This window comes from Ovis aries, chromosome 7, assembly GCF_016772045.2.
Source record: "Ovis aries strain OAR_USU_Benz2616 breed Rambouillet chromosome 7, ARS-UI_Ramb_v3.0, whole genome shotgun sequence".
Taxonomy (NCBI): Eukaryota; Metazoa; Chordata; class Mammalia; order Artiodactyla; family Bovidae; genus Ovis; species Ovis aries.
In genome coordinates this window covers 4,711,770-4,728,269 of record NC_056060.1, presented here as the reverse complement: position 1 = coordinate 4,728,269, position 16,500 = coordinate 4,711,770, and the positions used below count along the sequence as shown (strand labels likewise).

At 39.6% G+C, this 16,500-nt stretch overlaps 1 protein-coding gene across 3 annotated transcripts in view; it reads right to left on the bottom strand.

The window, feature by feature from the left end:
• AP3S1 (adaptor related protein complex 3 subunit sigma 1) overlaps nt 1-16,500 on the bottom strand; it is a 71,263-nt gene that overhangs the window by 42,433 nt on the left and 12,330 nt on the right. The gene's annotated exons all lie outside the window — the stretch shown is intronic.

The window sequence follows — 16,500 nt, the reverse complement described above, 5'->3', positions numbered from 1 at the left end:
GAAAAATATAAGACACATGAATTGTAGACACTGGTAAAAGGGAAACTAGATATCAACTAGTCAAAGTACATTGTACAAATGGGTAAACTGAAACAAAGAGATAGTGTTATAAACAATTCATGGAGCTAATCTATATTTTAAAAGAAAGAACAGAAGTTTGGTGCTCTCAATTAAGTCAGTTTAAGTGCAAACTGAGGTAAGAGCTTATCCAGCTTACTTATCTTTATGTAAGCACAGCTTAAAACCAAGAATTGACTCAACAAATATTTACTAAAGTCACCAAGCAGTTCATGTCCCAGTAAAAAAAAGAATCAGCTTCTCAAACACTGCAATATAAAATTGGGCAAAATCATGAACAAGAAATTTCCCAGGAAAGAATATATGATGGTCCATAAACAAATGAAAAGATGCTAAACCTCATTAGTTATGAAGTGAAATACAAATTAAAGTAACAATGAAATAACTCGACACGTACCGTATGAGCAAAAATATAAAAGTATGACAATATCAAATGTTGACAAAGATATGGAGCCACAGAAATTCTCGTGGTAGCAGTGGAAAGGCAAATGGTAAAATCACTCAGGCAAGAAGTTTTACAATTCAGCACTCTACTCCTAGGCACAATGCTAACCCATATGAAACCACTGTTCCTGAAGCTCAAAAACAGCAGAATATTGACAACTACATATCCATAACAAAGTCTTAACCTGTACACCAAGAAACACACAAGAATGCTCACAAAGGCACCACCAACAATCACAACAAAAAAAGCTGGAAATAACCCAAATGCTCACCAATCACGTAAGTTACAGTATGCTTGTACAGCGGAATCCTATAAGAAGTAAAAATTAAGTAAATTATACCCACCAATATGAACGATTCTCAAAAAATTAATGTGGGAAAAAGGAGTTACCAGAGCTCAAGTTGCCATTAAAAAAAAACAAAAACCCACAAACAGATGACTTAACTAACAGAAACATATTTTCTCACAATTCTGGAGGCTAGAGGTTCAAGACCGAGGTGGCAGGATAGCTGGTTTCTGGTGAGTGGCATCTTTTTGGCTTGAAGACAACCACCTGCTCATTGCATTCTTGCACGTCCTTATGGGGAGAAACAGCAAGAACAGGCTCTCTGGTTTCTCTTCTGGAAAGGGCACTAAGCACACCATGAGGGCCCCATGGTCATCATCTCGTCTAAACCTAATTAGGTTCCAAAGTCCTAACCCCAAATCAAATTGAGGGTTTGGGCCTCAACAAGTAAATGCGGGGGTACACAATTCAGTCTACACTAGGGGCGAAAAGCAAGTACCAGGATAATATGGAATCACTCCATTAGTATAAAATTCAAACACATGGAAAACTACACATTGTGTCTGACAAAAATTTGGGGGTGATAAAGATATAACTATAAAGAAAACCATGGACATGATTAACAGATTTCAAAGGCCTATTTTCACAGGAAGAAACACAACTGTCATTCATAGATAAAAAGATTTTCCCCACAGAAAATCTAACATCATTTACATAGAAGTGATACAACTAATAAACAGTTAAAATAAGAACACAAAGACATTACATAAAAATCATACTGCCATTCTAAACTTCTGCAAGAATGAGTTGCAAAATGTAATTTTAAAAAGATACCATCAAAAACCATGCATTAAAGGAAACAAAAAAATTGCAAGAAAAAATGTAAAACTTTACTGGAAAAAGTTAAAGAATATCTAAGTAAATGAAAATATGTATAATGTTTACAGACTGAATGATCCAATATTATACAGATGCTCAAACTCCCCAAAATGCTCCAAAGACTTCAGTTCAGTTCAGTTCAGTTGCTCAGTCATGTCCGACTCTTTGCGACCCCATGAATCGCAGCACGCCAGGCCTCCCGGTCCATCACCAACTCCCAGAGTTCACTCAGACTCACGTCCATCGAGTCAGTGATGCCATCCAGCCATCTCATCCTCGGTCGTCCCCTTCTCCTCCTGCCCCCAATCCCTCCCAGCATCAGAGTCTTTTCCAATGAGTCAACTCTTCGCATGAGGTGGCCAAAGTACTGGAGTTTGACTTAAGGTAATTCTAACCAAAATTTCAACATGGGTGTGGGAGATAAACTTGAAAACCTGATTATGACTCAAAATATGATTTATATATGAGAACAGAGGGCTAGAATAACCAGACACTCAAGTAGAATACAAGAGGACCTGCTGACCAGGTGAGAATTATTATAAAGCCACAGTAATTAAGATAACATATTGGTGCAGAAATAGGGAAAATGACTGATGGAGCCAGAAGCACACCCACACATAAGTATAATAATTTAACTTTAAACATAATACGCATGCAGATTAGCAGGGATGGAAGGGCATTTTCATAAATGGTCCCAGGATGAAAATTTTCGGTTTTGTTCTAATATAATGAACTTCTAGCTCTCATGTTATACTCAAAAATCAGTCCCAGATTGATTAAATGTCAGTGCAACCTAAAAGTTCATCCACAGAGGGATGGATGAAGATGTGGTACAGATACACAATGGAATATTACTCAGCCATTAAAAAGAATGAAATGCCCCTTGCAGCAGCATGGATGGACCTAGAGTGTGACACTGAGTGAAGTCAGACAGAGGGCAAAAATATTATATGACATTCCTGATATGTGGAATCTATAAGAAACGATACCAATGAACTTACTTACAAAACAGAAAGAGACTTACAAACTTAGAAAATGAAATTAAGGTTGAAGGGAAGGAAGGCAGGGAGAAAGGGATAATTAGGGAGTTTGGGAAGGTCATGTACACACTGCTATATTTAAAATGGATACCAACAAGGACCTGTTGTATAGCACATGGAACTCTGCTCAATGTTATATGCCAGTACAGATGGAAGGGGGTTTCAAAGGAGTAGATACATGTATATGCATGGCTGAGTCCCTCGCTGTTCACTTGAACCTACCACAACATTGTTAATTGGCTATACCCCAACACAAAGGAAAAAGTTTTAAGTTAAAAAAAAATGTCAATGATGAAGCTACAAAAATCTAAAAATATAATACAGAAGAATATCTTTATAACATTGTAATAGTGTTGGACTTTTAAACAAGACACAAATGATAACTATAAAGGAAATGGTAACTATAAAGGAAAAGGTTTGCAAATTTGATCGCATCGAAAGTAGGCATTTTTAATGCTGAAGTGACATCACAAGAAGAATTAAGAGAGCTACAAACATGACAGACATGCCTACAATACATAAAACTCACAAGAGGAACAGTATCTAGCACACAAAAAAACTTAACTGCCAGCAAGAGAAAGATAAACATTCCAACAGAAAAATTACTTGGTGAAAATAAGACTTGGAATACAACAAACTAAAAAGTTTCTCTATAGCCACGAAAACCATCAACAAAATAGGTAACCCACTGAATGGAAGAAAATGTCTGCAAGCCATATATCTGATTAGAGGTTAATATTCAAAGATATAAAGACTCCATACAGCTGAATAGTAAAAAAAAAAAAAAAAAAAAATCCAAACAATCCTTAGGACAGAAGATCTAAATAGACTTTTCCAAAGAAGACATACAGATGGCCACAAGGTACATAAAAAGATGCTCAATATCAGTAATCATCAGGGAAATACAAAGTGAAACCACAATGAAGTACCACTTCACACTTGTCAGAATGACTATAACAAAGATGCTCAAGTGGGGGTGGGCAGGTGGAGAGAAGGGAACCACGGTGCACGGTCGATGAGATTGTAAATTGCTGCAGCTGCTGTGAAAACCAGTATGGAGGTTCCTCAAAAAGTAAAAACAGAACCACCACATGATCCAGCAACTTCACGTCCAAGTTTTTATCTGAAGAAAATGAAAATACTAATGTGAGAAGATAAAAGCATTCTCCTGTTCATCTGAACATTATACACAATAACCAACATATGGAAGGCGCCTGAGCGTCCACGCATAAAGGACATAAACGTGCATATAAAGGCATACCCTGGAAATACTGAAGGTCTGCGTCCAGACCACAGTACAGCGATAAAAGGAGTTACACAAAACTTTTGGTTGCCCTGTTCATAAAAAAGTTATGTTTATTCTATAATGTGGGCTACTAAGATTCAACAGGATTATGTATAAAAAAAGTACATACCTTAATTAAAGAAAACTTTATTGCTAAAAAAATGTTAACCATCATCTGAGCTTTCCCTGAATCATAATCTTTTCACTGGTGGAAGGTCTTGCCTCAGTGGCTGCTGACTGATCAGGGTGGTGGTTGCTGAAGGTTGGGCTGACTACAGCAATTTCTTAATATGAAACAACAATGCAGTTTGCCACATCGATGGACTCTTCCTTTCATAACGGAGGAATCATGCAGTGCTGCTTGACAGTATTTTACCCACAGGAAAATTTCTTTCAAAACTGGAGCCAGTCCTCTCAAAGCCTACAACTGCTTTATCAACTGAATTTATGAATTGTTCTAAGTCCTTTGTTGTCCTAACAACACTCTTTACAGCATCCCCATCAGGAGTAGATTCTGTCTCAAAATACCATTTCTTTGCTTATCATTATGAAGCAACTCCTCATCTGTTCAAGTTTTATCATATTGTTGCTGTTCAGTCGCTCAGTCCTGTCCAACTCTTTGCAACCCCATGGACTGCAGCATGCTAGGCTTCCCCGTCCTTCACCATCTCCCAGAGCTTGCTCAAACTCATGTCCATTGAGTCTGTGATGCCATCTAACCATCTAGTCCTCCGTTATGCCCTTCTCTTCCTGTCTTCAATCTTTCCCAGCATCAGGGTCTTTTCCAATGAGTCGGCTCTTCACATCAGGTGGCCAAAGTACTGGAGTTTCAGCTTCAGCATCAGTCCTTCCAATGAATATTCAGGATTGATTTAATTTAGGATTGATCTCCCTGCAGTCCAAGGGACTCTCAAGAGTCTTCTCCAACACCACAATTCGAAAGCATCAGTTCTTTGGTGGTCAGCCTTCTTTACGTCCAACTCTCACATCCACACATGACTACTGTAAAAACCATAGCTTTGACTACACAGACCTTTGTTGGTAAAGCAATGTCTCTGCTTTTAATACTGTCTAGGTTTGTCACAGCTTTTCTTCAAAGGGGCAAGCATTTTTTAAATTTCATGGCTGCAGTCACTGTCCCCAGTTATTTCGGAGCCCAAGAAAATAAAAGTCTGTCATTGTTTTCCCATCTAATAGCCATGAAGTGATGGGACCAGATGTCATGATCTTCATTTTTTGAATGCTGAGTTTTAAGCCAGCATTTTCATTCTCCTCTTTCACCTTCATCAAGAAGTAAAAATATTTCCTCTTTGCTTTCTGCCATAAGGGTGGTGTCATCTGCCTATCTGGCGTTGTTGATATTTCTCCTGGCAATCTTGATTCCAGTTTGTGCTTCAACCAGCCCAGCATTTTGCATATGTACTCTGCATATGAGTTATATAAGCAGGTGACAATATGCAGCCTTGACGTACTCCTTTCCCAATTTGGAAACAGTCTGTTGTTCCATGTCCAGTTCTAACTGTTGCTTCTTGACCTGCATACAGATTTCTTAAGAGGCAGGTAAGGTGGTCTGGTATACCCATCTCTTTAAGAATTTTCCACAGTTTGTTGTGATCCACACAGTCAAAGGCTTTAGTGCAGTCAATGAAGTGGAAGTAGATGTTTTTCTGGAATTCTCTTGCTTTTTCCGTGATCCAACAGATGTTGGCAATTTGATCTCTGGTTCCTCTGACTTTTCTAAATCCAGTTGGTACATCTGGAAGTTCTTGGTTCCAGTACTGCTGAAGCCTAGTTTGGAGGATTTTGAGCACTACTTTGCTAGTGTGTGAAATGAGTGCAATTGTGTGGTAGTTTGGACATTCTTTGGCACTGGAATGAAAACGGACCTTTTCCGGTCTTATGTTCACTGTTGAGTTTTCCCAATTTGCTGGGATACTGAGTGCAGCACTTTAACAGCATCATCTTTCAGGATTTGAAACAGCTTAGGTGGAATTCTATCGCCTCCACTAGCTTTGTTCACAGTGATGCTGCCTAAGGCCCTCTCGACTTCACATTCCAGGATGTCAGGCTCTAGGTAAGTGATCACACCATCATGGTAATCCAGGTCGTCAAGATCTTTTTTGTATAGTTCTGTGTAATCTTGCCACTTCTTAATAGCTCTGCTTCTGTTGCTGCTGCTACTGCTAAGTCGCATCAGCTGTGTCCAACTCCATGTGACCCTATAGACGCAGCCCACCAGGCTCCTCTGTCCCCGGGATTCTCCAGGCAAGAACACTGGAGTGCCATTTCCTTCTCCAGTGCATGAAAATGAAAAGTGAAAGTGAAGTCGCTCAGTCGTGTCCGACTATAGCCTACCAGGCTCCTCCGTCCATGGGATTCTCTAGGCAAGAGTTCTGCTTCTGTTAAGTCCATACGATTTCTGTCCTTTATTGTTTCCCTCTTTGTATGAAATGTTCCCTTGGTATCTCTAATTTTCTTGAAGAGATCTCTAGTCTTTCCCATTCTATTGTTTTCCCCTATTTCTTTGCACTGTTCACTTAGGAAGACTTCCTTATCTCTCTTGCTATTCTTTGGAACTCTGCATTCAACATCCTCAGGCTCTGCTCCTAATTCTAGTTCTCTTGCTATATCTACCACATATGCAATTACTTCCTCCACTGGAGTCTTGAATCCCTCCCCTGCAAGTCATTCACAAAGGCTGGAATCAACTTCTTCTAACTCCTGTGAATGTTGATATTATCACCTCTTCTCATGAATCATAAATGCTCTTAACAGCATTTAGAATGGTGAGTTCAGTTCAGTCACTCAGTTGTGTCCGACTCTTTACGACCCCATGAACCGCAGCACGCCAGGCCTCCCTGTCCATCACCATCTCCCAGAGTTCACTCAGACTCATGTCCATCGAGTCAGTGATGCCATCCAGCCATCTCATCCTCGGTCGTCCCCTTCTCCTCCTGCCCCCAATCCCTCTCAGCATCAGAGTCTTTTCCAATGAGTCAACTCTTCGCATGAGGTGGCCAAAGTACTGGAGCTTCAGCTTTAGCATCATTCCTTCCAAAGAAATCCCAGGGCTGATCTCCTTTAGGATGGACTGGTTGGATCTCCTTGCAGTCCAAGGGACTCTCAAGAGTCTTCTCCAACACCACAGTTCAAAAGCATCAACTCTTCGGTGCTCAGCCTTCTTCACAGTCCAACTCTCACATCCATATATGACCACAGGAAAAACCATAGCCTTGACTAGACGGACCTTAGTCAGCAAAGTAATGTCTCTGCTTTTGAATATACTATCTAGGTTGGTCATAACTTTTCTTCCAAGGAGTACCCTTCCCTAAAGGTTTCCAATTGACTGCCCACATCCATCAGAGGAATCACTGTCTGTGACCGCTATAGCCTCACAAAATATCTTTTTTAAAGTAGAAGACTTGAAAGTCAAAATGAGTTCTTGATCTGTGGCCTGTATACTGTATTAGCAAGCATGAAAATGACATGAATCTCGTACATCTTCACCATAGCTTTGGGTGACCACCTGCATTGTCAATGAGCAATAATATTTTGAAAGGAATCTTTTAATTTTTTTTTCTATGAGCAGGAGGTCTTAACAGTGGGCTTAAAATAAATTCAGTAAACCATGTTGTAAATAGATGTGCTGTCATCCGGCTTTGTCGTTCCATTTACAGAGCACAAGCAGAGTAGCACAATTTTAGCATAATATTAGCATAATTCTTAAGGGCCCTGGGAACGGAAAATGAGCAACAGCTTCAAATGAAAGTCACCAGCTGCACTAGCCCTTAACAAGAGTCAGCCTAGACTTTGAATCACCGATGTCAGGCCCATCCTGGATGGCTTCTTCTTCCAACAGAAGGATGTTCTGTCTACACGGAAAATCTGTTGTTTAGCACAGTCACCTTCATTCATCATCTCGATTCTTCCGAATCACTCACTGCAGTCTCTGTATCGGCACTTGCTGATCCACCTTGCACTTTCATGTCACGAAGGTCTCTTTCCTTAAACATCATGAATGAACCTCTGCCAGTTTCAAACGTATCTTCTGCAGCATCCTCACCTCTGCCAGCCTTCACAGAGCTGAAGAATTAGTCATGCTCTGGACTAGGCTTTGGCTTAAGGGAATGCTGTGGCTGGTTTCACCTTCTGTCCAGACCACAGAAACTTCCTCCACATCAGCAGTTAGGCCACTTCACTTTCTCATCATTCGTGTGCTGACTGCAGTAGTACTGTTAATTTCCTTCAAGAACGTTTCCTTTGCGCTCACAGCTTGGCTATCTGTTTGGTGCAAGAGACCAAGCGTTTAGCCCACCTTAGCTTTCAACATGCCTTCCTCACTAAGCCTAACCACATCTTGCTTTTGATTTAAAGTGAGAGATGTGGGACTCCTCCTTTCATTTGAACAACTTACAGACTACTATCAGGTCATTAACTGCTCTAATTTCAAAGCTGTTATGTCTCAGGAAACAGGGAGGCCCAGGAAGTGGGGGAGAGAAGGGGACTGGCTGGTCAGTGGGGCAGTCAGAACATACACATTTGGTTCGCTCCCATATATGCCTGTGGTTTGCGGCACCCCTAAAAATTTATAACAGTGACATCAATGATCCCTCACAGACCATTATAGCAAAGAAAATAATAATGAAAATATCTGAAATATTGCAAGAATTACCAAAATGTGACACAGAGACACAAGTGAGCAAATGCTGTTAGAAAAACTGGTGCAAACAGTCTTGCTTGAGGTAGGGTTGCCACAAACCTTCAATCTGTAAAAAATGCAAAATCTGGGTTAAAGTGTGATAAAACAAAGGGCAATAAAATGAGGTGTACCTGTAAATCTGTGTTATTTTTAAGTCACTAAGTTTGTGGTCATTTCTTAGGGCAGCAATAAAAGTAAGTACCTGCCATACGGAAACAGGAGGATAAAGAAAATGTCAACAAGCCAGATGCTGAAATTCCTAGTTCTTTACTTCGGTCAGCTCCCAGAATTCCATGCCAGAGGTGGCACAACTGAAAGTCAACTGTGCATATCTCTTCCACATTCTGCACGCCGTCACACGATGTCACTACACCATGCTGAGAGCCTGAAGCTGACCATAACGGAGCACTTATACCATGCAGCAGATACTACAAAATAGGGCTCTTTCCTCCCAGCTAAGCCAGTGGTTACAAAAAAACACTGGCCATCTGTATGTCTTCCTTAAATGCAAATCAAAACTTCAAAGAGGTATCATTTCACACTGGTGAGAACGGCTACCGTTAAAAAGTCTACAAATAATAAATGCTGGGGAGGGTATGGAGAAAAGGGAATCTTCCTACACTGTTGATGGGAATGTAAGTTGGTGCAGTCAACTTATGGGAGGTTCCTCAGAAAACGAAAAACAGAATTACCATATGATCCAGCAATCTCACTCCTGGTATACACCCAGACAAAACTATAATTTGAAAAGATACATGCATCCTTATGTTCATCAGGTCAGTTCAGTTGCTCAGCTGTGTCCAACTATTTGCAAGCCCATGAATCACAGCACGCCAGGCCTCCCTGTCCATCACCAACTCCCGGAGTTCACTCAAACTCATGTCCATCGAGTCCATGATGCCATCCAGCCATCTCATCCTCTGTTGATCCCTTCTCCTCCTGCCCTCAATCCCTCCCAGCATCAGGGTCTTTTCCAATGAGTCAACTCTTCGCATGAGGTGACCAAAGTATTGGAGTTTCAGCTTCAGCTTCAGTCCTTCCAATGAATATTCAGGACTGATTTCCTTAGGATGGACTAGTTGGATCTCCTTGCAGTCCAAGGGACTCTCAAGAGTCTTCTCCAACACCACAGTTCAAAAGCATCAATTCTTCGGCACTCAGCTTTCTTCACAGTCCAACTCTCACATCCATACATGACCACTGGAAAAACTATAGCCTTGACAAGATGGACCTTTGTTGGCAAATATCTCTGCTTTTCAATATACTATCTAGATTGGTCATAACTTTCCTTCCAAGGAGTAAGCATCTTTTAATTTCATGGCTGCAATCACCATCTGCAGTGATTTTGGAGCCCAGACACTGACATTGTTTCCCATCTATTTCCCATGAAGTGATGGGACCAGATGCCATGATCTTCATTTTCTGAACGTTGAGCTTTAAGCCAACTTTTTCACTCTCCTCTTTCACTCTCATCAAGGGGCTTTTTAGTTCCTCTTCACTTTCTGCCATAAGGGTGGTGTCACCTGTATATCTGAGGTTATTGATATTTCTCCCGGCAATCTTAATTTCAGCCTGTGCTTCATCCAGCTCAGCGTTTCTCATGATGTACTCTGCATATAAGTTAAATAAGCAGGGTGACAATATACAACCTTGACGTACTCCTTTTCCTATTTGCAGCACTATTTACCATAGCTAGGACACAAACAGATGAATGGATAAAAATGTGGTGCATATATACAATAGAATACTACTCAGCCATAAAAATGAATGAAACACAGATGTGACTGAAAATTATCATGGGGCTGATAGCTCAGTTCCAATGCAGGAGACCTGGGTTTGATCCCTGGGTTGGGAAGATCCCCTGGAGAAGGATAAGGCTACCCATTCTGGTATTCTGGCCTGGAGAATTCCAAGGACTGTATAATCCATGGGGTCACAAAAGAGTCAGACACAACTGAGCAACTTTCACTTCACCAAGATTATCACAGTAAGTGAAGTCAGAAAGAGAATGACAAATAGCATATGATACCACTTATATGTGGAATTTAAAATATGGCGCAAATAAACCTATCTACAAATCAGAAACATACTCACAGATATAGAGAGCAGACTTGTGCTTGTCAAGGGGAAAGGATATAGTGGGGAGAACTACTGGGAGTTTGGGATTAGTAGAGGTAAAGGATTCCATGTAGGATGGATAAACAACAAACTCCTACTGCGTAGCACAGGGAACTATACTCAGTATCTCGTGATAAACAATAATGGAAAAGAATATTTTTTAAAAAGAATGCATGTGTATTACTGAGTCACTTTGCTGTATAGCAGAAATTGGCATTACACTGTAAATCAACTATATGTCAATAAAATTCTCAGCCACAAAAATCCCTATCCTATCTTCCATGGTAACTAGATGTAGAAGTTCCTTTGGCACCATCTCAAGAATGACAAATAAATGCCCACAAAGAAGGTTCTAGCTGATCAGGAACATTAATACTAGACTTAATGTGAGTGAAAGATAAATCTTCATTGTGTTAAGCACAAAGACTTGGGGAGACTGCTGTTATAGCTGTTTCTATTGTTACACTAGTGAGACTGCCTAGGCTGACCATCTCAAGTAAAGCTCATATAGACAACCTCTATTCATGGATTCAGTAGTCATGTATGGATGTGAGAGCTCAACAATGAAAAAGCGGTGCCAAAGAACCAATGCCTTCAAACTATGGTGCTGGAGAAGACTCCTGAGAGTCTCTTGGACTGCAAGGAGATCCAACCAGTTAATCCTAAAGGAAATCAGTCCTGAATATTCATTGGAAGGACTGATGCTGAACCTGAAGCTCCAATACTTTGTCTACCTGATGCAAAGAGCTAAGTCATTGGAAAAGACCCTGATGCTGGGAAAGACTGAAGGCAGGAGGAGAAGGGGATGACAGAGGATGAGATGGCTGGCTGTCATCACTGACTCAGTGGACACGAGTTTGAGCAAACTCCGGGAGATGGTGAAGGACAGGGAAGCCTGGTGTGCTGCAGTCCTGGGGTCACAAAGAGTCGGACATGACTGAGCGACTGAACAACAGCAACAGGGAGTCAGAGTCTCCAGTTAGCTTTTCGTATCCCACTTTTACAAAGAAGTCAACCAAAGATTAGTGGACACCTGATGAAAGCTCTAAATAAAAGCTAAGGACAAAACTAGAGGTGAAGAGCAACCAAAAGGAAATAAACCAAGAAGAGAGAAGAAAGTATATGTCATTAATACTAGTGAGGTAAGAAAAGATAATCCAACTGTGAACAGGAACAGCATAACATAAAACAGTAACAGTAACATTGTTTAGAAAGAGTTCATGTAAACTAAAAATATGAGGAGAAATTTTAAAATTCAGGGGAAAGACTGGAAAATAAAGTGAGAAAACTATTCAAAAAATTGGACCAAAGGGCAGAAAAATAGGTGAGAAAGAATAGCAGAAGTAGAACAACAATCCAGAGGAATGCTGAATAAAAGGAGATTCGAAAAAAAGAACTGAGAAATTTTTCAAGGAGAGAAAACAAGAATTTCCAGAATTAAAGGGCCCATCAAGAACCCAGCACAACTAGTGAAAACAGATCCATAGCAAGGGTCTGTGAAACTTACGAAACTGCAGACAAACAGGAGCCTACATATTTTCTGGAGAGTAAAAAGAGGTCAGTACACAAAGAATAGATAATTAGAATTTCATCAGGCTTTTTGACAACAATACTGGAAACTAAAAGGTAATAGAGCAATGCCATCAAAATTCTGAGGAAAGGTTATTTCCAGCAAGAATTCTATAGGCGGTCAATGTAAAGTTACAGCCTCTTCAGACTTGCAAAGTCTCAAATAAATTTATTAATATCTCCCATGATCTTTCTTTCTCAAGAAGTTACTGGGAGATATGTTCCACCATGGTAAGGTAATAAACCAAAAAAAAAAACAAGCAAGAGGAGACCCAGCACACGAACAGGATAAAGGAATACCTACAATAACAAAGACTCTAACATGACTGCCATAAAGGATTTCAGGAAAGAGTCCCCCCTTTTTTTCTTTTTGGTGAGTTCCAGAGTCCCCCTGCGGATAGCTGTTCAACAGCTGGTTGTATTCTGGTACTCTTACATGAAGAGATGAGCGCATGTCTTTCTGCTCTGCCATCTGGAATCAATCTCTCCAGGACAGATTTCCTCCAGAATAAGAAACTGATAGAAAATGTATATAACTGAGACAACGGACAGAGACATGAATTAGGGGTAAGTAAACAAAAGATTAGATCAAAGGAAAAGGCGACTGCATCTTCAAGGAAAAGGGAATGTCAGGAAAAACTAAGCAATTTATAATATGGTTCAGATGAGGATGGTGTTCACAAAAGAAACTAATGTAAACATCAAATACTGATCTAACCAAAATTATGAAATAACTATAAAAGGATTGGAAGGATACAGATGCTGAGTGGGAGGGGTGGACAATAGCTAAATAATCATTTTCAATAGCAGAAGTCAACAGATCATGCCTACAAGTGAAAAATGCCCATTGCCTACAGGCAACAAAACCACCATGTTATTTAATAAACACGTAATAAACACCAAGTTATCAGATAAATGTATGTGCCTACAGGAGGGGGGAATAAGAGCATGCTATTTTTCATGATAAATCCTAGAGAACTATATAATAGTTCTTTATGTGTGTGCGTTCAGTCGGTTAGTCATATCCGACTCTTTAGGACTCTTTACGACCCTGTTAGGGTCCTCTGTCCATGGGATTTTCCCAGCAAGAATAATGGAATAGGTTGCCATTTCCTCCTCCAAAGAGTCTTCCTGGCCCAGGGATGGAATTCCCATCTCCTGCACTGCAGGCAGATTCTTTACTGCTGAGCCAGTGGGGAATCCAGTTACATTCTATACCCTATGTTTATGTATACAACTTTGATAAGCATGCTAAAAATAAAGAAGGGAGGAAAGAGAGTATGGATTCTGCAACCAGCCTACCTGGGTTTATTCCTGAATATGGTCTTTATTAACTGTGCAACTTTGAGCAAATTGCTTTATTTGCCTGAGTTTTCCTCTGGTAGCAAGAATAATAATATTTACCTCACAGAGTTATTGTGAGGATTGAATTAATACACATAATGCTCTAAAAAACAACAGCTGGCACATAATAAGCATGGATTAACACTGACTTACTTTAGAATATTCATTTCGAGGCGTTGTCATCATCCATTAAATAGCTCTAGAATTCTAATGATAGTATAAAGGTCTTATAGGAGTTTTAAGAAAAGTTATCTTTTTGCATTACATTATTGTTTATAAACAAATAACAGGCTAAATATGTTAAACTTTAATTACGTTTCACTGTTTTAACAGTGAAAAGAATTTCTCATACAAACTTCAAGACCGCTACTTGGAATCATCTTTCTTAAAATACCAAGCAATACTCAACTAAGAAAATCAATACTAGAAAGAAGCCCTGAAATTTTATTCAAGCAACCGAAGACTAAGTTAAGATTAAACAAATCAAATCTCTGCTGACAAAAGAAAATTTCCCATTCTTTAAAAATCAGTTTAATTTAACAGCTTTCATAAAGAAGCCTGGAGGTTGCTTTAGGCTGATCATATTTCCTAACGCTACAGTCTCATAACAGAAGTCAGAAGATACACACACATTTCAGTCAGTCACGTCTCCTGGATTACATCAGTCTAAAGACAAGTAGAATTACATAAAGGCAACAATGCTTATTATTTTTAATACTTCTTAATCCACACTGAAAACTAAATTTTAAAAATCCTCCAGTAGCCCACTAATAAAACCTTACCTTTTTCTATGTTCCTTCCTTGATTCTAAACATATATCCTAAACAAAAGGGGACTTTAAAACCCAAACTTTCCTCTAATCAGACAGTAAATATACCATTATCCGCTTCCCTGCCTCCCACAAGTAAATTTTTTCTTAAGGTGCATTCATTTACTCCACTGAACATCAGAATATCAACAATCACCAACACAAAAAGAAAGTTTCTTTTCCAAAAGAGCTTAAAACAAGAAATAAAATGAATATATCTACTTAGTATTTTTATTTCATATTCTATATTTTGCCTGTTTTATTGTTCAAAAAAGAAATAGACATCTTTACGATAAAAGGGGTAACCTCTGACATAAGAACAACACAAAAAATATATTCAATACTGTAAGAAGCCAAGGGGAACACATGATTTTCAGCAGCAAGATTATCTTCAAAGAAAAGTGACATATATCTAGGGATGGATTTACAGAACAGACAGAATTCAGGAATGCAGAGGAGGAGGAATGTGATGCTACATGATATTGGAGGCAGAAGGAAAAGTTTGGGCCAAAGCACGGACCAAAGCATGACCAAAGTGAGCAGCATATATGAGGAATAATAGCTAGTTTACTTTGCATTAAGATGCAGAAGGGAGAGAAAGACTGTCTTTTTCCTAAAGGGAACAGAAGTTTGCAAACTAAGCCACAGAGCACTCCAACATTTAGAAAACATGAAAAAGAGAAGCCCTCAACAGAAAAAATTCAGTTAGCGTGGGGTTTTTTTTGCCAGATCTCGCCCAAGTTGGAAGTCTGCCTGGAAACTGGGTATATATGAGTAGGCTTCACTTTTAGCCTGAGTGTATAAAGAACAAGCAGTCACCATTGGGCTACCCCTAAATCCCAACCAACAAGGAGAGAAGACAGCACCTGCAACAGAAATTATACTAGCACTTGCCCAGTTTATTAAATTTCTTTGAGTTCAATGGTGTTTCCCCCTACAACATATAAAAATGTATTAATAATGCTTAGCACAACAAAGTACTCAATGTGTGAAAGCTATTATCAACACTCTAAAATTAACATCTATCACACTAAGAAGTTTGCCACTTTCCGTGGCAAAAACCCTATTATTTAATTTAAGTAACAAACAGCTGAGAAGGTGATAGACTGAGTCTGAAATATTTAGAGAGAGAGCCTGAACTGTGGTGGAAGCTGACAGGTCTGAGAACTAACAAACAAAGTAAAATTTGGGGAGGAAAGTTGGAGTAAGGTACCCAGACAATTCAATGGGAAAAGAATAGTCTTTTCCACAAATGGTGAGAGGAAAACTGGATAGCTACCTGCAAAAAATGACATTAAGCTTTACCCCACACCATACGCAGAGCTAACTCAAAAAAAGATCACAGACCTAAATGTAAGAAAACTACAAAACTCCTGAAAGGAAATATAACCTATATGATCTTGGATTAGACAAAGTTTTCTTAGATATGCCAAAAAAAAAAACAAAAAACAAAAAACCACAGGTAAAGGGGCGGGGGAAAGGATAAATTGGACAAAATCAAAATAAGAAACCTTTACGGACTTCCCCTGTGGTCTGCTGGTTAAGAATCTGCCTTCCAGGGCAGGGGATGTGGGTTCGATCCCTGGTCAGGGAACTAAGTTCTCACACGTCACAGGGTGACAAAGGCTGTGCACCGCAACAAAGAGCTGATGTGGCCAAATAAATACAGACTTTAAAAATCACAAACCTCTGTGCCGCAGATGACACTGGCAGGAAAGCGGAAGCAACAACAAAGATGTGCAACTCATGTGTCTGCAAGGTGTCTGCATCCAGAGTGCATCAAGAACTCTTACAGACTCAATAACCAAAAGACATATAACCCAGCTTAAAAAGGGGTTAAGGACTTGAACAGACTTTTTCTCCAAAGGTACACAAATGGCCAACAAGCACATGAAAAGATGCTCACTGTCACTGTCATTAGGAAAATATAAATGAAAATCACAATGAGA